General features: G+C 42.1%; 1 pseudogene; it reads left to right on the top strand.

Moving 5' to 3' along the window:
* Positions 1–3,144: 3,144 nt before the first annotated feature.
* On the top strand, positions 3,145–18,479 carry LOC142458516 (galectin-3 pseudogene; annotated as a pseudogene).
* Positions 18,480–24,311: the final 5,832 nt, after the last annotated feature.

Below are 24,311 nucleotides of genomic sequence, written 5' to 3'. Positions count from 1 at the left end.
AGCATCAACTTGATGGCAGTGAGCTTTTGTGACAGTTTATGTATTGTATCAAGGTCCCCAAACCAAAACCAAGTTTACTGCCACTGAGCCAATGGCATCGAGTCTGTAGGGTAGGGTAGAACTGCCCCCGTGGGTTTCGGAGGCTATGACTCTTTCTGGTAATAGAAAGCCTTATCCTCCTGAGGAGAACTGGTGGTCTCCGACTTCTGACCTTGCAGTTAGCAGTGTAACTCGGACCCCACTACACCACCGGGGCTCCATCTCCGTCTCTAGGTGGTACCCATGGTTCTCATTCATCTTCTAAAGATCGGCATTATAAACCGACAGAGTCAGCCAGCGGAATAAGGTGGGTTTTTTGTGAAGAGGGTGTACAGGGGTAGGGGACATGTAAAGGAGAGCTGATGTCAAGAAATTCAAGAAGGAAGAGAATGTTTTAAAATTGATTGTGATAGCAAGTGTACAATACTGCTTGATGTGATTGAACTATGGGATGACGTGATATCCATACTAGTTCTCAATAAAATGGTTTAGGAAAAAGATTGATATTGTAGGCCCAGCCAGTGGTGTCACAGAAGAAAAGCCTGTCGGTCTGCCTCTGTAATACTTGCAGCCATGAAAACCCTGCCGAGAAATTCTAACAAATGGGGTTTTATATATAAATTACTGCCATCAAGTCGATTCTACTCATAATGACCTTATAGGACAGGATAGAAATGCCCTGTGAGTTTCCAAGACGGGAACTTTCCTGGAGTAGTAAGTCTCATCTTCCTCCTGTGGAGCAGCTGGCAGTTTCCAACTGCAGGCCTTGTGGTTAACAGCCCGGCACCTAGCCACTACCTCACCAGGGTCCTTTTGTATAATATCTAAAAGCTCTCACAATAATAATAACTGTAATAAAGAAAGGGGAAGGAAAAAGCCCATGTGAATAGGCAAGTATCAGAGAGGAAATTCTAATCATCCATGTGAGTACAGGCCTAAGGGACCACTTGGTTTCACTGGTTATTAGGGAAATACACATCCAAACAACAATGAAACAATATTTTCACCTACCCAGTACACAAAGTCAATCTTGGTTCCATTGAGTTGGTGATAAGGGGTGGGAGAATAAAACTCAACCCCATTCCTGGGTAGACTACAAAATGCTGTCACATTTTGAGGAAATTAAGCCGGAAGTATCTAATAAAAATTTTGAAAGTATATATCCTTTAGCAGAGCAATTCTACTTGGAAGAATTCAGCATACCGAAATGAAAATGCTAGCACACATCGATAGATAGCCAAGGATCTTTATTAGATGATTGTTTATCATAGCCTAAAACAAAGCCGGGGAACCACACACCGGCCCCTCAATAGCAGAGTAATTCTGAGACGTCTAGTCTATGGAGAGTTGCTCGCTATTAGAAGAATGAGCTGGATCTATGTGTATTGATGAAAAACAAAACAAAAATGATATCTCTTGTAGTGAAAAAGGCAAAGCGCAGCATGCATGGATATATCATATTCTGAAGTGTTAATTTTTGGTAGAGAAGCCCATCTTGTACAACTGTAAAGAAATGCCAGGTAGGACAAATTTATCGCTTTTAATTTCTGGGATTAATTATTAATGAAGAAGACGTTGGATAGAGAAAGGAGACTCATTGCTTTTGTGCTCAGACCTGAGACATGGCAGGTGTCGCATTTGTGTTGCTTTAAAGCTAGAATGGAAAACGCAAGCACTTGTGACGGTCTCTTCATGTGTCCAGTCTGTATCAAGAGGGACCCCTTCATCTACGGGATGCTAAATCTCTTCTCTGTTAGATTTGTTCAAAACCAACTGCTTCAATCCATTTTCCTTCCGAAATCCTACCTCACCAAGAAAACAAAACGATGGCTGGTAACAAACTTCCCCATTCTAGCAGCATGCCCGCCACTCCTCACCCCATCCACCGGCCTCCCTTTTCAGCACCTAGCAGACCAGCACCCCTGGGCCGGTGGGGCCTGTCCTCCTGGACGCTGTTCCTGACAGGGACAGAGAAGGGTCAGGTGGCAGAACCGCTGGGTCGGAATCCCACAAGCCGTGTCCTAGTTTTTCAGCGTAAGCTGTCAGCACATGCTTCACCGCAGCCCCCACTTCCCTCTCCCCAAATTGCTCTTCTGAATCTGAAGAAATGGCTTCACCAGCCCGAGGAGAAGCCTCCTACCCAGGGAAAGCCAGGCCTGAGAAGCTGCCATCAGACCCCATTGTCTGTGTCCTGGGATGGCTGCCAAGGCCCAGGCATCTTGGCTGGAAATGTAGAAGGGCCCTGTTCTGATCCCATCTGTTCGGAGTGGGGGAGAGAAGCCAGGTCTCCTCCCCCTTTCTTCTCCCCTCAAACCCCAACCTCTATGGGTGAGTGGCTTTTCAGAGATGAAAAATCAGAGCCCCGTCAAGCAAGTCTCGCTTGACAAAGATGGAATCTAAATATAGAAAAGTGCAGCGTAGCGCTACTGCAGCGAAACCAACCCCAATTTGGGCGCTTCTGGGAGGGTTTCTACCCCTGGAGAGCAGCTAGCCCAGTGCATCGGACATAAAAAATGGTCAGCACAGGCTTTCTTGAATACATCTATCGAATCGTGCCTAGCACCCTCCCCTTAATGCCCTCCTGTTCACACAGGCCTACCTCGCATTGAGCCCACTGAAATGAGCCCACTGGACTCCCATCCGCCTCAAAATAGCTTTGCCTTCTTCTCTCCTTTGGGGAATGGACTACTCTGCCCCAAAATGCCACCATCCCTAAAGAGTGAGTATAGGACCTAATGCACATGTTTTATGTTGCCATGGATCAGACCTTGTATAGCCACAGCATTATTTAACCTTTGAGAGGGAAATAGAATGTATACATTTGCCCCCATTTTGTAGCTATGAAAAACCGAGGCCTACAGGTTAACTGACTTTTTCAAGGCCAGAGAGTAAATCCAAGGATACACTCCTGGTTCAGTAGGAACTTATGTAATGATGCAGGGAAGAATTCATACTGCTGGGTCCCACTGACAACTCCAGATCATTTACTGCCACCCCGGGAATGCCAGTACCCACCTTTGAATTAATTTAGAAGCAGAGAATCATATTTCTTTGAGCAAAAGAGAATTCTCTCTCTCTCTCTCTCTCTCTTCTCAAGGAGATAGCATGGTACCCCAGTGGTACAGCATGGTCCCTAAGAGGATGGCCGCCATAGGTAGGCTGCCTGTGACTTTCACCCCAAATTTGTCTATTTTTTGTGAAACCTCGAGGACCCCTTGTCCTCTGTGAATTTGGGTTTCCTAATTTTTAAGATAGAGATACCATGGGCTGACTGGGAGGAGTCCCTGAGACAAACCATGCCAAGGGTTCAACCAGTGGTTATGAGTTGGGTTGCTAACAGCAAGGTCAGCAGTTTGAAACCAGCAACCACCCCAGGGAAGAAAGATAAAGCTTTATACTCTGGGGATGAGTCGCAGTCTTGGAAACTCACAGGAGCAGTTCTAACCTGCCTTGTTTGGTCTCTGAGTTGGCATCGCCTCTCTGGCCGTGCATTTGCTCTTGAGTTAAGTGCTCGGCCTGATACAAGTCCGTGTTCGAGCATTCACTTCTCTCCCTCCACACGGGTAGTTAGGGATAGACTCTGGAGCCAGGCTGCGGGGACAAAGTCCTGGCTCCATCACTTTCATGAGATAGGGTAATGCTCATATTAACCTCTCTGAGCTTTAACATCCTCATCTGTATAATGGGCATAATTGGATGTGTACCTGGAATATAGTAAGTTTCAAATAAACTGTAGTTGTTATTATATTGATTTTTTTCCTATTTGAATCCATCTGATATTATACCATGATAAACCAAAGAGTAATACTATGAAAACATAGAAACCTTTATTAAGTAAAACTATCAAACGGTGAAGCTATTTTGGGGGGGGCAACATATCCTCCACATATACCTATGGACTCTCTAAGGTGGGGTTTCACTCTCTCTAACCCTTCTCCAAAGAATTCTGCCTTTCAATTGATACCACGTCAAATGGTTGTTTGACTTCTTTGAGGGGTTCCGATCATGTCCCTTTGAAAGGTTCTCTGTGATTGGGGAACAAAAAGAGGTTTGAAGGGGCAAGATCTGACATGTAGTGGGTAGGGGTTACGGTTTCCTAAAAGAACCCTCATTCGACATTCTTGATTAACCTCAAAGAATAAGCAGGTGAATTTTCATGATGGAAAAAACTCCTGGGCTTAGCTTCCCTGGCCCCTTTTCTTCTTCTTCTTCTTTTGAACTTTAACGAATCATTTTATTGGAGGCTCTTACAGCTCTTATAGCAATCCATACATCAATTGTATCCAGCACAGATACCAAGGGCTCAAATAGAAAATAAATGTTTCGAAAATAATGATGGCAATACATGTACAATATGCTTGAGACAATCATTGAATGGATTGTTATAAGAGCTTTAAGAGCCCCCAATAAAATGATCTTTTAATACAAAAAAATTGTATCAAGTACATTTATACATATGTTGCCATCACCATTTCCAAAACATTTTCTTTCTTTCTTTTTAATCATTTTATTGGGGGCTCATACAACTCTTATCACAATCCATACATCCATCGTGTCAAGCACATTTGTACATTTGTTGTCATCATCAGTTTCAAAACATTTTCTTTCTACTTGAGCCCTTGGTAGCCTTTGGTATCAGCTCCTGATTTTCCCTCTCCCTCCCCCATCCTCCCTCCTTCATGAACGCTTGATAATTTATAAATTATTATTATTTCATGTGTTACACTGGCCAATGTCTCCCTTCACCAACTTTTCTGTTGTCTGTCCCCTAGGGAGGAGGTTATATGTAGATCATCATGATTGGTTCACCCTTGGGCCTCCTTCTCCCCACACCTTCGCCCTACTCTCACGGTATCATTACTTTTGTTATTGGTCTGAGGGATTTATCTCTCCTAGATTCTGTGTGTCAAGAGCTCTTATATGTACCAGTGTACATGCTCTAGTCTAGCCAGATTTGTAAGGTAGAATAGGGTCATGATAGTGGGCTGGGAGCCGGAGGCATTAAAGAACTAGCAGAATAATATGTGTTTCATCAGCGCTACACTGCATCCTGGCTGGCTTATCTCTTCCTTGTGACCCACCCTTCTGGGAGGGGATGTCCAATTTTCTACAGATGAGCTACAGGGCATCTCCATTCCTAATATCCTCATTCAAATCAACATGGTTGTTTGTTTTGGGTCTTCTGATGCCTGATACCTGGCCCCATTGACATCTTGTGATTGCACAGGCTGGTTTACTTCTTCCCTGTGGGCTTTGTTGTTTCCCTGTGAGATGGCTGCTTATTTAACTTCAAGTCTTTAAGACCCCAGACACTATATCTTGTAATACCCAGGCACCATCAGCTCTGTTCCCCACATTAACTTATTTAACTATTTTATCTTCAGTTATCGTATAGGAAAGGTGAGCATCACAGAATGCCAGGCTATTAGAACAAAGTATTCTTGTGTTGAGGGAGGACTTAAGTTGAGGCCCAATGCTTGTCTGCTACCTTAATACTTAACCAATAAATATATGTACATATATTAATATATTTACTTATGTACATGCTTCTGTTTGTACCTCTAGAAATGTCTTTTGCTTCTTAGTTCTTTCCTCTATTTCCTTTTTACTTGCTCCTGTCCCACTATCATGTTTGACCTTCATCTGACTCTCTGTACTTCCTCTTGGCTACATTTTGGTTGATGGAACCCCTCCAGGGATTCTATGCCCTCCTGGTCATTGATTTTAGATTCCTTGTTGTTCCCTTGTGCCTGGATTTTATAGCTCACACCCCCTCTCTCCTGTTCTCCTGGAACCGTCAGTCCCATTGTTTTCTCCTTGGGATTGTTTGTCCTGCCTATCTTATATAGGTAGACATGAAAAAGAAGAAGAAAAACAGCCTATGAATAGTTCCAAGTCTGTCTGCTGACCCTTATGAATGTTTTCTGATAGAGTCTGATGCAGTGCCCAGCCCTGCCTCCTGAGTACAAAGTCAAATTTCAGAATTCCTCAGGGACTTTGTTGATTTGCTACTCTTGCTGCTCTGTTGCACTCCCTTTGTGTTATACCCTGATGTAGGGGCATCAGACTAGGTATAATTCCCACACTGTGTCTCTGGTGCTGCCCCCCATAGTACTATGGATCAGTAAGAGGACATTGTGTCTTGTGGTGAGGTCGACCCTATGGTCCTCTCTATGCATTGGCTGCTCCAAGTGGGAATGTAGTCCTCAAAGATTAGTGGGTGGGCCAGGATGCTGTTCAATCTCTCTCTCTCTCTCTCTCTCTCTCTCTCTCCCTCCCTCCTTCCCTCCCTCCCTCTCTCCCTCTCTCCCTCTTAGTTTGCTCCCATGTGGTCTGGGCAGACCTGCCCCTCTCCCGGGCTGTGTCTTCAGTGTTGTTCTGGGAAGGGGGTTGACATAGCTGGGCTGGCCCCACAGACCTCCCTGTTAGTTTACTGCTTCATGTTTGGCTCGCAGTTTGAAATCATCTTAAAGCTTCACCATGAAAAACTATCCTGCTCACTTTTTTTAAGTCTATCAAGATTATCGCTTTGGAATAAAAAAAACAAACAAACAGTTGCCAAAAGCTTCTAAGCTGTCCACTCTGCCTTGAATTTAACTAGCCCAGTAGATCCCCTCAGAAATCACTAAATTTCTTGAACCCTTATCTGCAGTGATGTATGTATTGATAACACATTTATTTAAGCTGGTGTTGTTTGGAATCAACCTGTGCTTGTATGAGCTGGAAGCCAGTGGCAATGCTATGTGACTCACTCTGCTACCATCAGTCATTCGAGCAGAGCAGATTCCTCGAAGAGGTGTTACAATTCTTGGCAGAGAAGGGCAGGAGCTTGATGAGCATCCGAGAGATTGGCTTTACCCCAGAAGGAAGGTAAAACCAGGGCGGATGTACTGAGGCCAGGCCTGTGTGTTCCTGGCATTGCACCAAGTAGCTCACCTCCTCTCCTCTATCATTGGCTCACACTCAGTGTGTACATGGAGGATGCAGGAGTATGCTCCACTTCTAGACGGAGCATCCACCTACACACCTGACACACAGACTCCCACCAGTCTCCAGCTGCCAGATGAAGGTGACCTAGGAGCTCTGGGGTGGAGAATGGCTGGGGAGCCGGGGGCGGGGAAGTCGCCTGAAGCTCATTAGTAACTGACTACTCTGGTGGAACAGACTCTCCCGGAGGCCATAACTCTGTCCCTGCAAGAAAGAATGATGACTGGGAATTGGCTCAGGTTCCTGCAGTCGACATCTGGGGCTGGGCAGAGGGAGAAGAGCTGAGTCCCAGACTTCTCTAAATCCCCAGCATGTCCAAGGAATGAGCTGCTGCTTGAAGAAGGAACTGGGTGGAGAGCGTTGGAAAAGAATCCGAGAAGGAGGCCATGGGATTTCCTTTAATGAATCAGGCCTCCAGGCATGAGCTTCTACCAAAACACGGGGTGTGTGTGTGTGTGTGTGTGTGTGTGTGTGTGTGTGTGTGTGCGCGCGCGCGCGCGAGCGTAAGGGGTGGGAGCATAAGCTTTGGATCCAGTCAGGTTCCTTTGAAGTGCATCTTGATCCTCAGGTTCCACATTTGTAAAATGGAAATACTTATGATTCTGAGATAACAAAACGAAATTATTTAGATTATACCCTCTTAATTCATAGTGGTATATCAAACTCAGCACAGCTGTCCCAAGAAGCCTTCCAGAGGATGAGTCTTGTTTCGGTGCCCTGAATGTTTGGCCAAACCCTTACATATCCCTCTGTAACCACACTACCCTGAGTACAATTGCATGCCTATTTGTTTGTCTAGGCTATGACCCCCTCTTAGAAGTCAGAATGCCGTGTTCATTTTGACATGCCCAGCATAATGCCTGGCACATGCTGAAGAAACTAGCTGAGTAAAAGTAAGTCTGGTCAGGTAGATTTTTAAGCATCTATTATACTCAACAATGAATGTAGCTGCCAGGAATTTAAACCAGATCCAGAAGATGATGGGGAACAAGCTATATCATTACTGATGTCAGATGAATCTTGGCTGAAAGCAGATGATACCTGAAAAATATTTACTTGTATTTTATTGGCTATGCAAAGGCATTTAATGGTGTGGAGCTTGACGGAACATAACACACTATGGATTGCAAAGAAGGAAATCCCAGAACACTAAATTGTGCTCATTTAGAACATACACACAAATCAAGAGGCAGTGGTTCAAATAAAACAAGGATATACTGCATGGTATAAGATCAGGAGAGGTTATATATTTTCACCACACTTATTCAATCTCTATGAAGAATGAATAATCGGAGAAACTGGATTATATGAAGAAGAATGCAAGAAGTTTCCCCCTGGCACCAACTCCAAGCTTAAGGTAGACAGAGCCCAAAGGAATGGGAGATCGAACTGTGTGCAGCAACAACGCCTGGGCTGCTGCTCCTGGTGGAACTGCACTCGCATAGTCTCCTCGTCCCTGAAGGGCCCAGAGAGATACGTCATTGGGAAAATGGATGATGTTATATGTCCATTTGCCTTATACCCAGGGGGATGATTGACAATGCTTTATTTTTCTGCCTCTTTAGGTTTTTGTTTCTCTGACTTTCGTTTGTTTGCTTGTTTAGTTGTCTCTCATAGTCTGCTAGCTGGTTGGTTGCTGTTGTTGGGGTAGCTGGTCTTACGAGGTTTTGAATTTGTCTTAATATGGCCACCAAAGTAAACCTGAATCATGCATATCCCAGGGACAAGTAGATGGATTCTGGACCCCCACTGAACTCTAGTCCCAATCCAAGAACAGTTGGTTCTGATAACATGACCTTGCTCAATACTCTCCTTCATGAAATGATCACTGCGGTAGTCACATAATCTCCTGACAACTTGAGATAGGGTGGAGTCTAGCTGTCAATCAGGTCACAGCTTAATGACCTCAACTTGGAGGTGCTAAGGAGATAAATAGCTCACTGGAGGAAAGACACTCTCTCTGCTTGGTCTTCCTGCTGACAAGCCACATGGAGCTGCAGCAATGCCCCCAGAGCCCTGAAGCTGGAAGAGCTATGTGGAGACCCATGTCAGCACTGAGACTGGTATCAGACAAATGAGCTAATATTGGATTTATGGACTTAATCTGGAACTAGGCTGGGATGTTTTCTTTAATACAATTGCTCTTTGATATAAAATTCTCTCTTATACACATATGAGTGTCTCTGGATTAGTTTCTCTAGTTTACCCAGACTAACACAATCACTAAAGATAAGGGTGCTACAGCACAGTGTGGTGAAGAAAACAGATGTTGCCTGACTATCAATTTGAATAATGTCTGGGGCAAGGGTCTCAAACTGCTTTACTATCAGATAGTGATCATGGTAATTGTGATTATACTGGATTGAACTTGATACTTGGTCAGTTGACCTCTCTCTTGACTCAACCTGAAATTTTAGAGGTGTATTTCTTGCTAGTTCCATGCCAAAAATTTCTTCCTTGGCTTTTAAAATATCCATAGTTGTCTTTCCTTGCTTACTCATTATTTGTATTTTTATCTTTGTATTATTTTTTCTTTACCACTTTTTTTTATTGTTTCTGCTGGGTTTTCCGGTTTATGAAGCACAAAAGGAGTAGATGCCTACAGATAAAGAACTGATACAAGGGTTTATATGGGGATAGAGGTGGGGGTTGGAAGATAGGGAGGGTGAGGGGAGTGGGGGAGAATAATATATGTAGAAGGCAGGAGGGAACTCTAGAACTGATGGTGATTACACAACTCATTTAAAAAATGATTTAACCATGGGGTGGGGAGAAAGTGTTCAAAATTGATTGTGGTAATGATTATACAACTCTTCTTGATATGATTGAACTATTGATTTGTGTGATATGTGGATTAAATACCAATAAAACTGTTAGAATAATAATAAGAAGAAGAAGAAGAAGAAGAAGAAGAAAGCATCAGAAGTAAAGAATACTCATTATCAGTCTTTGATATGCAGATGACCCAAACTTGCCTGCTGAAAATCAATTACTTGCAGTACATACTGATAACAATCAAAGACAGCAACCATCATTATGGACTACAATTCAATATAAAGAAAAAGTCCTCATAACTAGACCAATAGACAACATCATGATAAATGAAGAAAAGATTGAAATTATTAAAGATTTCATTTTATTTGGATCGACAATTGACCCGCATGGAAATAGTGGCCAAGAAATCAAATGATGTATTGCAATGGGCAAACTGCTGCAAAAGACTTCTTTAAGGTACTGAAGAGCACAAATACCACTTTAAGATTAAGGTATGCCTGGCCCAAGCCACAGTATTTCCAATTGAAAATGGGAAAGCTGAACAATGAATGAGGACAACCAGAGAGTAATGGATACCTTTGAATTGTGGTGTTGGTGAAGAAAATTTTAAGTATTCTTTAAATATTCTTATGGGCTGCCAGGAGGAAAAACAATTTGTATTAAAGGAGGCACAGCCAGAATGAACCTTAGAAGCAAGGATGTGACCCTTCATCTCACATACTTTGGACAGGTTGCTGAGAGAGACCAATCCCTGTAGAAGGACATTCTACTTGGTAAAGTAGAGGGTCATTGAAAAGAAGGGATACCCAAGGTGACATACATTGATACAGTGACTACAACAGCAAGCTAAAAATAACAACAATTGTGAGGATGGCATAAGACCAGGCAGTATTTGGTTATGCTGTACACAGCATCTCTATGAATCAGAAACAATTCCATGGCACCTACGAATATAGTCATGTCACAATGGAGAGATATACGAATCAAGGCAAAGTGGGGGAATGTATTAATGAATAATTTACTATCTCATTGTCGTTATTAGCTGTTGTTAAGTTGTCTCTGATTCCTGGCAAATCTATCTATCCTCCCCCAAAAAACCCTTTGCTCATTTTTTTTAAATGTGAGGGGCATAGTACATTTGGAGTTCGTTCCACTAGGTCAGACCGCTAACCAAGTTTTCTATTTGAGGTTCTGGAAAGATTGCATAATAGTGTGCGACAAAAATAAGGTCTGACTTGTAGCAGACGCGGGGCTGGTTTTGCCACCACAGCAACATACCTGCTCACACCGCCCTCCCAGTTCTCAAGGACTTGGCAAAAGCAGCATGCCTCTCGTGCCCCATGCACCTTATTCACCTGACGTCATTCTGTGCGACTTCTTTTTGTTTCTGCAAAAGAAGAGGAAGCTGAAAAGACAGCAATTTGATGACATAGAACAGGTGAAGAAAAAAAAACAGGGAGGTGCTGTCAGTCATCCAAACAGATGAGTTTGAAAAATGTTTCCAAAAATGGAATTGCAAGTTTGGCAAATGTATTAAGTATAATGGAGAGTACTTTGAAAGCGATGTTCTTTTTGTAAAAAAAAAAAACCACAAAACTTAAATACATAGCTTTGGAAAAAGTTGCAGGTGTTTTGGGAGGTACCTCTTGTACACACACACACACATACACACACACAGTCCAGAGCAAGGGTTGATGGCTCACAAACCATATGCAGTTCCTTTGGTACATGTACACAAAATAAAATTGAAAAATTTTGAAGGATATTATTCAGATAATGGTCATTATATTCATCTGTTAAAATATCTTTATGGCTTTTGAATAATTTTAAATTTTTAGGAGGGACTAGATTGGCTCTTCTCTCTCAATTGCCGATCCCAGTTCTAGAATAGATAGAGTGGAACACACTGTTGCCAAGTCTGCACCATGTTCGTGATAGTTGGTACATTGAAGCCCCACTCGTGCAGCTGTGATATCAAGCTATCTCATGGTGGGTTTCCCTTGTTGGGGCTGACTCTCTCCTTACCATGTAACAATATTCTTTTCTAGGAACTGGTCTTTCCTGGTGACTACTCCAAATCCAGGGTGTCTCCACAAGCTCTCTTTGAAGACGCACTTTGTATTTCTTCTAAGAATTACATGTTCATTCCTCTGGCAATCATTAAATATTCTATTTCTCATAGGTACCTTTAACAGAGATGTAATAAGGAAAGGATGGCAGGTTAGGAAAAGAAACACATGTGTCAGAGCATCCAGGCACAATTGGATGCATTTAAATTAATTATCAAATCACCTTTATAAACTTCCCAACCAGTCGTTGGTATCCTCATTGTGCACATAAGGAAAGCAAGGCTCAAAAAGATGAATTGGGTTTCTAGGGTCACAGTGCCAGTAAGTGGCAGTGTCGCAGATGGAAGCCATAGCCTGACTCCAAAGTTGCTGCTTCTGATGCAAAACTGAGCCTGTTTGAAAATGCATGGCTCCAAAAGGAAAGGCAAAATGAACCAGAAACAGAATGTTCTCAGGCTTATTGGATTTATACCACACACCACACCTTGCCTTGCCTTTCTTAGCCACCTGTTGGCTAAGAAAATGCCAGATAAAATATTTTGGACACCTGGGTACCAGGGGGCCCCTGATGAATTAAAACCCAGTTTGTCAGGTCAGAGGAATCTCCAAAGGGCCTGGGGCTGTGCGGACGGAGAAGAGAGAGAACAATATCCTTTGGCTTTTCTCAGTAAGAAAATATGGCCAAAAATGTTCTTAGAAGGGAAAAATACCTTGCTGTGAACTGAAGGGGGGAAAAAATCCAGCATCGTTCAGATACAGAAAGTATGTTTATTGAACACTTATTAGGTACTGAGAGCTTTGCATGCATGGTCTCTTTCTGTTTTCACAATACCACAAACCCATTGCTGTTGAGTCATCTTATAGCAACCGCATGAGACAGGGTGGACTGCCCCATAGAGTTTGCAAGGCTGTAACTTTATGAAAGCAGTGTATCGGCCACAGCTTTGTTCCACAGAGCGCTGGTGGGTTTGAACTATCGACTTTCTAGTGAGTAATCTCGTGCTTCATCATTGCACCTACAAGACTCCTTTCTTTATGACAAGACTACTCTACAGAAAAATAAAAGACTGATCACAAGTCATGCTGGTAGTGTGTGGTATATCTTAGTATATCCAGCTTTACGGGATACTTGGTTCTCTCAACAAAAAATCATGCTTAAAAATTTTGTTACAGGATGAAGGCAAAAGCTCCAATATCAAGAGCAACCAATTACATTCTGTTTTGTTTACACTGAGTCGTCCAAGTGTTCATTCTGAGTTCTGTACATTCCACCCCTCCCTCCTCCGGGTCTAAGAACTGTACTAGTTTTAAGGCTTAGAAATGTTTTTCTGCATGGTGCCAACCAGTCCAAATAACAATGGCAAATAATACTCCACCCTCAAAGACATCGTTGAAACATAGGTCACAATATATCAGCGAGGATATCCATCACCACTGTGTGTGTGCTACCTCGCTACTGTTGTGGCTTGCGTGTTGCTATGATGCTAGAATTTATGCCACGGGTGTTTCAAACACCAGTAGAGATACTTGTGGTGAATAGGTTTCAGCAGAACTTCCAGATTAAGAGCAAACTACCAAGAAGGAATAGACTCCACACTTCTGAGAGATTAGCCACGGAAGCCCTTTTGAATAGAGTGGAACCTTGCCTGATATAGTGGCAGAAGATGAACACATCAGGTTGGAAGGTACTGGATATGTAGCTTAGAAAGAGCCGCCTCTTCACAATCGAATCATCTGAAATGAGGTGCATGGAGGAAAGTTCTGACACGCCCATTTGATGCTGTAGCATGCCTCAAAATGAGAATAAACATCCATTAATAGTCAAAACATGGAATACAGGAAGAATGATTATTGGAAAATTGGAAGTTGTCTAAAGTGAAATGTAACTCATAGCGATTAATATTCTTAATATTAGTGGGCTGTAATGGACCGGTATCGGCCAAGTCAAATCAGAAAATGATATGATTTCCTTCACTAGAAATGACAAATCCAAGAGGAGCGGCCTTGGATTCATCATCAAAAAGGTGATTTCAAGATCTATCCTGAAGTACAATGCTGTCTGGGATAGGATAATATCAGTATGCCTACAAGAAAGCTGCTAATACAATTATTATTCATCAACCATTAAGACTAGTTGTGATAGTTACATATCATGTCAACCTGGCTGAGGCAGAATTCTCAGTGGTTTGATAATTGAGGCTAAACCCAGTGAGGTGACCTAACATAGTGTAATCAACTCCATGATGGGTTCTCCCATGAGCAGCCAAGCAGTTATGGAAAAAAATGAAGGAATGTGCAACCCCTTATTTCGGTCACATCCTTGATGAAATTGAAAGGAAGTTTCTTCTGGGGTGTGGCCTAATTCCTATATAAATGGAGGCTGTGGGGAAACCTGTTTACTTTTTGCTGGGTCTGGATCCTGCATCTGACTCATCAACCTCACCATCTTTGAACTTGAGCTAATGGCCTGTCCTGTTGCCTGACAATCCTTGGAGCCATCAGATACCTGCCATCTGACTGACTGACCTTGAAATCCTCCATCTCTGAGGCCTGAGGTGTTCCTGCTGATCATGGGTATCTCAGCCTCCCAAACTACTCAAATGAGGAGAGCCTCTAGCTTATCATTTGACCATGGATTGAACTTGAAACCAAACTGTATGAGCCCTTTTCTTGATATAATTTTTATAGATAGATAGATATCATGACTTTTACTTCTTTAGAGAACCCAGTCCAACACACAAATGATGAAGTGAATGGAGAATTTTACCAACTTCTTCAATCTAAAATTGATCAAACATGTAATCAAGATGCATTGACAGTTATTAGTGATTGGAATGCTAAAGCTGGAAACAAAGAGGACGGAAGAGTGGTCAGAAAATATCACCCTGTTGATGAAAACAAAGCTGGATGTCAAAAGAGGATTTTGCACAATCAATGACTTGTCCACTGCAAATACCTTCTTTTTTAAAAAAAACATCATTAACTTCCATTGAGAGCAACTAGCAACAACATATTAGTATGTCACAATTAATGAACCAACATTGATAACATTATTATTCACTTTAGCCAGTTGCTGTCAAGCCTAATGTATGTTAAATAAAACTGTGCTCAATAGAGCTGGTTTTTTTTTCTCAAAAAGTATGTTAGTCTGGGTTGACTACAGAAGCAAATTCATAGACACTCAGATATGCATAAGAAACAGCTTTATATACAAGAGCAATTGAATATTGAGAAAACATCCCAGCCCAGTCCAGATCAAGTCCATAAATCCAATATTAGCCCATATGTCTGACACCAATCTATAAATTCCTCTTCAGACTCAGGAAACACATGCAATGACACCATATGCAGGAATATCACAGGCCAGTGAGCGGAAAGTCTTATAGATCCAGTGGCAGTGGAAACATCTCAGCACTTCCAGGGGTCTCCACGTGGCTCCTTCAGCTCTAGAGTTGTAGTGCAGCTTCATGGAATGTCTCGCAGGGAGTGAGCATGTGTCCTGCCTCCAGCAAGCTATTTATCTCCTTAGCAAAAGAAATCATCAAGTTGTAACCTGATTGACAGGCTAAACTCCACTCCCTTCACTCATAAGTCTCAAATTGACAACAAATTATATAACTACCACAAAAAGTAAATTTCTAACAGCTTTCTTCCAAAATGTCTCTGGGTAGAATTGGGCCTCTGTACTTTTGGTGAGAAGTCCAGTGCATTAGCTATTTGTACCATCATGTACTCCTGTTATTAAATGACATCCTTCTATTATTTGATTGCCTTCATTTTTATCCAACACCCTTTTTCTGTTCTGAGATTTCGAATGGCATTTATTCCTCAGGTCTCCTCTTCACTGTGACACAATTTAGACTTTCCTTGTTTTTGCTGACCTTGACAATTTTGAAAGAGTACTGGTCAGGAAGTTTTGGCAAATGTCCTTCAATTTGGATTGGTATGATGTTTTCTCATTATGAGACTGGGTTTCTGAGTTCTGGGGAGGAGGCGAAGTACCATTTTCATCACATCCTATCAAAGGTACATGCTATCAACATGACTTATCACTGGTAATATTAAACCTGATCCCATGGCTTAGGTAGTGTTTGTCAAGGTATCACTATTGTAAAGCTATTAACACCCACCCTTCTTTTTACACAGTCATCTTCAGAAGGAAGTCATTAAAAACAGCCTGTACTGAAGGGATGGTCAGTTAGGTTCCAACTCCACTAAGATAATGTATATATATTCGTATATTGCAAACAAATATAAAGTTTTCCTCCATTACCTGAAAGTAAAGCATCCCTCTGAAACCTTTCATAAGCCAACATGACATGAAGTGCAGAAACAATTGCCATTCATTTATTAGGGAGATTTGTTCGAGTGTTCACAGACCCCAAAACTCTCCGACCAAATCACACCCACTAGCACTGGCCTACGGTGTTCACAGGTGCAGTTCAAACTTTGCCAACTTGACTCAGAGATGCCAAGTGCAATTCCTCGGCAGGCAGCTTGGGAAGTCCACTCTTTAACAACTCTCTGCAAAGTGGACACAGCACACTCGTTTCACTTTTTGTCTTCTTTTTTGCAAAGTTAAAATCCTTTTTGGGCGTCTTTCAGTTTATGAAAGACATAAAGACCTGCTAACGTAAGTCTTTCATAAAAGTGAAGAGGCATAAAGTGAACTTTGACAAAGTGAGGGGTACCTGTGTTGTATATATAAATTATTTAGGCTGTTTCTGCACAGGAGGATTATCTATTTTTCTCCATGTATTTATCTTTTGATTATTTATTTACATCAAGTTGAACTCAGAGTCTCATGCTTTGATTCATAATTAAAGACTCTTTTTATTCTTAGGTTGCTCAAAATTATGCCAGTTTGGGCTATTGAGTCTTCTTTGTTAGTCTGCGTACTTTGGAGAAACAAACCCACAGAAACTCATGTATAAGAGAGAGTTTTATAAAAAAAAAAAAAAAAGGTTAAGTGAGTATCAAGAAAACATCCCAACCCAGTGCTGCCCAAGCCCACAAGTCCAACATTAACCCATTACCCATGTGCCCAACACCAATCCACAAAGTCCTCCTCCATCTCACAAAATAGACGCAATGATGCCGACTGCAGAAGGAAAGCCAACTCAGTGAACATGTAAGCATCTCAGCACTGGCACGGTCTCCACATGGCTGCTCCAGCACCCAGGGCTGCATTAGTGTAGGTCCATGTAGCTTCTCCTCAGGGATGTCTTGCAGGAAGTCAGCCTTGCCAGTTGAAGCAGGGCACTGCTAAGGCAGCTTCACCCTGGTCCAACCATCAGAAAGCAACGGAACCAAGAACTAGAAAGGCAAGACTCACTGAGTCCTTTATCCCTCCACCTTTCAATTAACCCTACCTGTGTTTATCAGCCAGGATGACACAATAAACTAACTACCTCAGTTCCTTTGCCCTTTGACCACGTCCGTTACTGTGTGTGTGTGTGTGTGTGTGTGTGTGTGTGCGCGCGCGCGCGTGTGCGCGTGCACGCTGGGCATGGTTAAAACACTTTCTCACTTGGTGATACTTCTGTTTTATCTTCCATTTCCCGGTCTTCACCATTTCTCCTTGGAGACCTGGCTCCTTTCAGAGAATGGCTTTAGAAACCAAGGCATGGGTAGTGGGCATACTCATTGCTGCTAGATGGCCACAGCTCATAGGGCCTCTCAGCTGACAGAGTTAGAAACATACGAACCCGTGTACATGCACACATCTGTAAATATTCCTACATATGCTGAAGGAGCCCTGGTGGCTAAGGCTCTGCTACTAAGCTAAGCATTGCTGGCTGGAGCCTATCCAGCAACTTTGCAGGAACAAGCCTGGCAATCTCCCACTGTAAGGATGACGGCCCAGGAGCACTCAGAGACAGAATGGGCAGCACAGACTGGAAGCCAGGAAACTGCTGGACAATTTCTTGCATTATGATGCCTTGTCTGGATCTGGGAACCGCCAACCCTCAGGGATGGCCTGGCGACTGGGGAAACCAACCTGCTGGGGCACAGGGTTACCCTCACCTATCCAGAGGCCCACCCTGGCTAGATACCTCCTGAGGCCTACCCTGGCCATACCCTTCTAGGGGCTGCCAAGCCAGGACCACCTGGAGTATATCCTGGCCCCACAGCACCAGGAGGCTACCCACCTCCCAGGCAGCCAAGTGCTCTTGGAGCTTACCTGACTCCTGGGCCTTTGGCATCCCTCATGGGCCCCTGACTTTGCCTCAAAAGCTGCATTTGCCAGAAGGATTTAAGTGATCTTGGACACAGTCAAGTCTGATAACAACAGAATTAATTTAGATTTCACTAGAGGGAATAATGTTGCCTTCCTCAACCCACACTTCAATGAGGACAACAAGAAGGTCATCGTTTGTAACACGAAGCGGGATAAATTGGGGAAAGGAAGACACAGAGCGTGTTCCCCTTTGAAAGTGACAAACCAGTCAACATCCAAGTCCGTCTGAAGCAAGCCACTTCAAGCTTGCCGTCAGTGATGTTCACTTGCTGCAGTACAGTCACCAGATGAGAAGTCTCAATGAAATCAGCCAACTGAGAATTTCTGGTGGCATAGATCTCACCAGAATTTCCAATGCTATGATATAATCCTAAAGGAAGAGGTTTTGTTTTCTAAAATGAAATTTGAATACAAACTGTATGCATATAGAAGCTTCATGTTCACTGTGAGTGAAAAAATTAAGTTTATCCATCAATATCCACCTAGTAACTTATTAACTTAATAAATATTCTGAGTTATCTGTAAAAAAGAATCTCACAGCCTCCAAAACAGGGTGGCTCTACTTGCCACATCGTCTCTAAAGGCTCAATGGTACTGAACAATAATACATGCCAGCTGAATTTCTGTTAAGTAGGCCATGAGTTCATACTGATATTCCCAACTCCAGTCCATCCACTATCATGACAATTCTGTGTGATCGAGTAGACTTCCCAATTGGCTCTCCAACACAGGAAATCTGTATGGGAGCAGAAAACTTCATCTTTCTACCAGAGTGATTGGCAGATTCAAAACAGCTGACCTTGTGTCTAACATCCTAAAGTGTTATCCATTATGGTGGGTTGGGTTTGGGGCTTAATTCATCATCATGTACATCAATCTAGTCCTCTCCCTTCACTTGCTCATAACCTCCCACTTCAACAGTTAGAAACCTGGCTCCCATCACCTGCCACTCATCGACAGTCAGTTCTCAGTATTCACAACAGTTATGTTCTATAAAGGAGTCAGGGACGCTGGCTATTGAATTTTCTTGAAGCAGCCTCCTTCAACCTCAGTTGGAAAAAATAGTGGAAAGGTTCAATATAATTTTTCAACTCTAAGCATGCGCGGAATGAGAAGCCCTGGTTACACAGTGGTTCAACACTCAGCTGTGAACCAAAGGTAAGGAATTTGGACTCCTACAGGAGAAACATATGGCACTTCTGTAGAAGCAGTTCTACAGAGATTACAGCACACAGTGCGATTCTACTCCATCCTACAGGGTCACTAGGACATTGTGGGAGAGTTTTGTTATTGTTATCATTGTTGTCGCCTGTGCACACAGGTGTCTGCAAATGATCATGAAAGCATCGCGAATATGGATTTTGACATTATGGGTAACTTTTAGCAAATAGGTGAATCTGCAAGCACAGAATCAGCAAAGAATGAAGATAAGCTGTACTTAATTGTTTGATTCCAGTCTGCATAGATAATGGTTTCAAAATTGTTAACCTGTGACCCCACGGGAAGCAATTCTTTCAACCAGAGGAGAGCGCTTGTGCACAGTTTCTTTTTCTTGAAGACTTACACACTTGACTCCTTTCCACAGTTAGGTACAACAGCATCTTTATCCTCCTCTTCTCGTTCAGTAATATGGTTTTACACATTTATAATATAGATTGTTTTACAACATTGGTAGCCTCAGAAACTCTGACTTCTTAGGCGATGTTTTATTTTTGTAGTTTGCATATATTAAGGTCCTTTATACTGGGAAGTTCTATCAACATAGAACTGTCCTATGATATAATTTCACGGTACTAAAAAATCCCCTGTGCTTTACCTATAGAAGGCTTGGTTATACAAGGCTGAAGGTCAGCAGTTCAAATCCACCACATGTTCTACAAGAGCCTGATGAGACTGTTTACTTCCATAAGAATCTAGAGCCTGGACAGACTGGTGGGTACAGTTCTGCTCTGGCCTATTGTCACTAGGAGGTGGAATTCACACAGCATCAGTGACTGCTTTACCTATTCTTCCTTACCAATCTTTGTAACTTTCTTGTGTTTTTCTTTTCTCACTGAACTTGATGTAATTTCCATTACAAACTTGGTTTGAAATAGGGAAAGAAGGCATCCTTTCTTCATTTCCAAATCTTAAAGGAGAATTGTCCAATCTCTCACCTTTCGGTATAATGTTGCTATATATTTTTAGTAAATGTTCATTATCAAGATGAGAATGTTGCCCCTTATTCTTAGTGTTGAGAGTTGTGTGCTCTTTGTCATTGTATAAGTCTGGATTGACTAGAGAAACAACTCCAGAGAGATATATGTAAGAGAGAACTTTACATCAAGAAGTGACTGTACATCAGTAAAACACCCCAGCCCATCCAGATCAAGCCCATAAGTCTGATATTAGTCCATGCGTTCTTCTTCAGACTCACATAGCACGTGCAATGATGTCAACTACAGGAGGATCACTGGAGTGGTGATCTGTAGATCCTGTAGATCCAATGGCAGCGGACGCATCTCCAGGATTCTGGCTGCCATCAGTGTGGCTCCATGTGGTTTGTTCCCAGGAAGGAGAAACAGGAAGTGTGTGTTTGTCCCACCTCCAGGGAGGAAGAGAGGAAAACTCCCAGAATCTTCATGAGAAGGCCACACCCACAAAGAGGCACTAATCAGACTCTGACCTGATTGACAGGCTAGTCTCAACGCCTTCATTCTCTTTTCAAGTTGACATGAAATTATGTAACTACCACAGTCATTAATAATTTTGACAAATGCTTTCTTGGTATAACTGCATATGATTATAACTTTTCTTACTGTGTCTACTGACATAGTGGATTGCAGTCCTTGAATGTCATTTGACATGCTCACGGTGGATATTTCTGTTTTACATGGTTAGGATCAATTTGCTAACATAATTTGAAGATATTTGTGCGTCTGATCGAGGGAGATATTCAAACTGCAAACTTTGTGGTTAGCACAAATGCCAATGTGCCACCATGGCTCCTTCAGAGAGATATTACATCGAGTATGGTGGAAAAAAGAAAAATAAAGAAAAGTTACAAAAATTGTTAAGGATGAAAGAGAAAAGCACTCACTGATGCTGAGTGAATTCCAACTCAGAGAGCATCGTGCTTGCTAAAGTGGAAGGGCAGAGAAAAAGAAGAAGGCCCTTGGCAAGATGGCTTGACACGGTGTTTGCAACAACGGGCTCAAGAAGAACAAGGGTGAGGACGGCTCAGGACAAAGCAGTGCTTGATTCTGATGTATATGTGTGGCTGTGGATCAGAGTAACTCAACAGCCTCTAACAGCAACACGGGCAAATATCAAACAGAGGAGAAACCGTTTGGTGAAGATGGTAGGAGTGCACAGCAGTAATTATACCATAAAGGATTGGCCATCGTCCAACCATTTCAAGAGGTAACAGATAATCAAGACCAGATCATATTGAAGAAACAAGCCCAACCTGTACTGAAGGCATTGGTGAAGCACAAGGCACCAGGAATTGATGGGACATGAAATTGAAATATTTCAAGGAACCAATACTCTGCTGGAACTGCTCGGTGGTCTATTCCAAGAAATTTGGAAGGCAGCTACTTTGCCAACAAACTAGAGATTTATATTTGAGCCCATTTCAAAGAAAGATGACACAGCAAGATGTGAAAATGATAGAGAAATATCATTAATATCACATGCAAGTAAAATTCCTGAGAACAATTCAAAAATGATTGCGTCAGTATATCAACAGAGAACTGGCAGTCCAAGAATCTGAGCGATCTGAAGAAGAATGCAATATCATAATTAGAGGATGGCACATCATAGCGGATCACACGCAGATGGCACCAGCTTGCTTACTGCAAGTTACGGTGACTTGAAGTACTTGCTGATGACCAAAAACTAACGTCCTCAGTATACATTATATCTCAATGTAAAGGAAAACAATTCTCACACCCAGTCCAATAAACAACATCATGATAAATGGAAAAAGGATCAAATAGATAAGGATTTCATTCCACTTAGATCCAACACCAACGCACATGAGTCCTAATTTCACCATCCTCACTTCTAAGGAGCATTCTGATTGTACTTCGTCCAAAGCAGGTTTGTTTGTTCTTCTGGTAGACCAGGGGCTATTCAATACTCTTTGCACCAGAATTCTAACCTTATATGTTTCTCTTCTACTACTTCCTTTAGGCTTAAATTGCTCCTTTTCTCTTGTTCCTATTTGTTCCTATTTCTTTACTGGCATTATCCATCTGTTCTTGCATATTGTCTACTTTTCCCACTCCAATCTTTAACACATTGAGCATCTGCCTCTCTGCCATGTGCTCTTGGTGGTGCTGGTACTGCTGCCGCCACCACTGCCCCCACTTCACCACATCTCCATCATCACGGCTCTGTCTCTAGGACTGAGGAGGTTCCATGCACAGGGATCACAGGATCTAGAGGGCATGCTCCACTCCTGGTTCTTCTTTCTTGATGGCACTGAGATTCCCCCATTACAGCTTTGAAGACAGCTCACTTTGCACCTAGGAGAATGTAAAACTGGCCAAACAACACATTACGGGTCCATACACTCTATTTGCATGGCCTCACCCAGTCACTTGGTGAAAGCTACCAAGAGGGCCAGTAGAGCCGTACCTAGTAATTCTGTGCACCGCTCGCCCCTGCATGCAAAAGCTGGGCAGTGGAGAGTGAATAAAACGAACTGACACATGGCTGTAGCAATGGGCTCCAACATTGGAACGCCTGTGAGGATAAAACAGAGCAGTTCTCATTCTGTTATACCCTGGGTCTCTATGACTTGCACCCAGCTCAATGGCACCTAACAGCAACGTCTGTATCTAACTTTGATATGAAGTTAATGCTAGCCTAAGCAAACGAGTTAGGTAGCATTCCCTCTGGTTCTGTTGTTGGGAGCATTTGTGGAGAATAGGTATTATTTCTTCCTGAAATGTTTGGTATAATGTATCAGTGAGACTATTTAGGTCTGATATACTTTTTAGAGAAAGCTATTTATTACTGATTAAATTTAAAATGATATATAGGGGTTTATAGGTTATGCCTTTTCTCTTTGTGTGAGTTTTGATAGATTATATCTTTCAAGAAATCGGTTCGTTGAATGTAAGTGATCAATTTGGGAGCATGTAATTGTAGTTTTATTTTATTATTTTTTTTTATGCCCATGGAATCAAAGCGAAAACTCCTTCACTTCTCATATTAACAATTTGGGTCTCCTCTTATCTTCTGGTGGTAAGCCTGGCTAGAGGTTTAGCAACTTTATTGATAAATCATCTTTGGTTTTTATGAATTCTGTTCACTTATTTTCAATTTCATTGCTTTCTGCTAAAATCTTTATCATTTCATTTCTACTGCTTACTTTACGCTTAAATTGCTCTTTTCCTCTCATTTCCCTTTCTCTGCTTACATTGCCCATCTGTTCTTGAATGTTGTCTACTTTTTCCACTCGTGTCTTTAACACATTTATCAGTTATATTAAATTCTGTCTGATACTTCACACATCTGTGTCATATATGAATATGATCTGATGCTTACTTTGTCTTTTCTTGCCTTATGACATGCCTTGCAATTTTTATTGTTGTTGTTAAAACCAAATATGTTGTGTCATGTAGTACAATTGTGATAAGGACGCCTTTGGTGTTTGGATGTGTGATCATTGCACTAGGAATTGGGGCTTTGTTTAATTTTTACTTGGGCTACAGATGCCAAGGTCTTCATATGACTCCAATTTTTGCACCCCCTCTGAAATTTGGACTTCATTCAGTCCTACTTCTCAGAAGAGTGTGTATCTTGAAGTTATTCCAGCTGTAAACCACTATCGTGATTCTGTCACCTTGTTGGCACTAAGGTATAGTGAAGAGAAAGTTGGATCCAATTTGCTATAACAAATTGACCCCATAAAAAGTGCAGATTAAAATAGCACAGATATATTCCCCTACAGTTAGGGAAATCAAAAGTCTTGAATCTTTTTCACTGAACTGTATGGGTGGTAGAAAGGCAGGTTCTTCCTGGAGAAGCAAGCCAAAAGAGTTTGTTTGCTTGTCTTTTCTAGTTTCTGCAGGCCACCTGTATTTTTCATGAGAACTTTCTCAGTCACTACAAGAAACTTCTTGTTTCTATCTTTTTCATTCCTTGAGTTCCTCCTTTGACTATAGTACAGCTCTTGTATAAGAACTCTTGGAAATTACCTTTACGGT

Source organism: Tenrec ecaudatus, chromosome 10 (assembly GCF_050624435.1).
Source record: "Tenrec ecaudatus isolate mTenEca1 chromosome 10, mTenEca1.hap1, whole genome shotgun sequence".
Taxonomy (NCBI): domain Eukaryota; kingdom Metazoa; phylum Chordata; class Mammalia; order Afrosoricida; family Tenrecidae; genus Tenrec; species Tenrec ecaudatus.
Note: the sequence above shows the minus strand (reverse complement) of the source record. Positions and strands in the feature narration are given on the sequence as shown.